A 2,006-nucleotide genomic window follows, 5' to 3' on the forward strand; every position below is an offset into this window, starting at 1 on the left:
TATGCTGACCTAGTGAATCTAAATCTGCATTTTTAGAAGATTCCTGAGTTACTTGTTACTTGTACACATATTCAAGTTTAAGAAGCACTGCTCTATAATATGCTTAATTGAGTCTTTTTATTTTTCTTTCTTTATTTTTTATTTTTCTTATTTATTTATTTTCTTTCTTTTCTTTTTTTCTATCAGTGAGACTGACAGAGACAGTCTCATTCTGTCACCCAGGCTGGAGTGGCTGGAGTACTGTAGCATGATCTCGAGCTCACTGCAACCTCCACCTCCTGGGTTCAAGCAATTCTCCCGCCTCAGCCTCCTGAGTAGCTGGGATTACAGGCGCCCGCCACCATGCCTAGCTAATTTTTGTAGTTTTTAGTAGAGACGGGGTTTCACTGTGTTGGTCAGGCTGGTCTTGAACTCCTGACCTTGTGATCCGCCTGCCTCAGCCTCCCAAAATCCTGGGATTACAGGCATGAGCCACCCCACCTGGCAGAGTCTTTTTATTTCTTTTATCGAAGAGCACTGAAAAGACACAGAACTGATCGGATTGAAGTTACACATTCAGGAGTCTGCTGTGCACTTCATGTAACAAAATCTAAACATACTAAAGTTAAAAAGATGTAATCTGCAATTGAATTTTCTTTTTTTTTTTCTTTGTCCAGTTCCTTTATTGGTGACAGGGCACCCAGAAGAGGCCTTCTGCTCCCCAAACCCAGGGCCAAAAGGGGTTGGCACACTCCCTCCCACCCTAGTCCTTACGTCACTGTCCATGGACAACTCCTTTGCCCTGCATCCTCAGGCTATGTCAGGTAGAGGTGTCCATCTCAGGGACCTTGGTGGATACTTCTGTGGGCACTGCCAGTCACCTGGGGGGCACATAGGATCCCATACCCTCTGCCCTCTCCGCCTCGTCCTATAGGGCTTGACACTCAACTGCTTCAGCCTTTTCTTGTGGTCTTTGGCCGGGAAATGGTTCTTCAGGTTGGCAGAATGGATGAAGTACCTGGCGCAGGCCAGACAGCAGCGCAGGCCGCCCCCTGGCAGGTCCGGGTCTGGCCCGGTGTCCGGATTGGGCTGGTGCCAATTGCAATGAGTCTCATCCAGGTCTGGCCACCGCCACTTCGCCTTCATCTGGCGGGCTAGGGAGCACTCTCGGTGCTCACCTGTCCAGTGGGAGCGACCCATGGCCAGAAACAGCCCGGCCAAGGGGCCAGGAGCAGGGCAGAGAGCACGTGTGTGGGCGTTTCCAGGCCACTCAGTGATGTCAGCCCCACAATTAAATTTTCAAATTTTTGATTATGGACATTTGAAAACATATTTTAAAAGTAGCAAGAGTAATTGTACCTTACATACTTCACAATTGCTCTTTTAAATTTAAATTTTATTTTATTTTTATTTATTTATTTATTTTTGAGATAGAGTCTCTTTTTTTTTTTTTTTCTTTTTTCTTTTTTTTTTTTTATGGCTTTGAAAAGGAGATAGAGTCTCACTCTGTCACCCAGGCTGGAGTGCGGTGCCGAGATCTTGGCTCACTACAATCTCTGCCTCCTGGGTTCAAGCAGTTCTCTTGCCTCAGCCTCCCAAATAGCTGGGATTACAGGTGCATGACAAGCACACACCACCATGCCCAGCTAATTCTGTATTTTTAGTAGAGTTGGGGTTTCACCATGTTGACCAGAATGGTCTCAAACTCCTGACCTTGTGATCCACCCGCCTTAGCCTCCCAAAGTGCTGGGATTACAGGAGTGAGACACTGTGCCCAGCTATTTTTTTTTTTTTTGAGACAGAGTCTTACTCTGTTGCCCAAACTGGAGTGCAGTGACATGATCTCACTCCCTGCAACCTCTACCTCCTGGTAGAGGTTCTGTCTGTCTTTCTTATTGCTACAGTATATTATGATGCTGATTTATTAGAGGTACAGTGACAACATGGTAGAGCTAAGCAGGACACAAAGCTCATTTCTTTTTTTTGAAATGGAGTCTTGCTCTGTCAGCAGGCTGGAGTGCAGTGGC

At 46.1% G+C, this 2,006-nt stretch overlaps 1 pseudogene; it reads right to left on the minus strand.

Moving 5' to 3' along the window:
* Positions 1-738: 738 nt before the first annotated feature.
* On the minus strand, positions 739-1,179 carry LOC116552762 (annotated as a pseudogene).
* Positions 1,180-2,006: the final 827 nt, after the last annotated feature.

This window comes from Sapajus apella, unplaced genomic scaffold (genome assembly GCF_009761245.1).
Source record: "Sapajus apella isolate SASKATOON/1434 unplaced genomic scaffold, GSC_monkey_1.0 scaffold12, whole genome shotgun sequence".
Taxonomy (NCBI): Eukaryota; Metazoa; Chordata; class Mammalia; order Primates; family Cebidae; genus Sapajus; species Sapajus apella.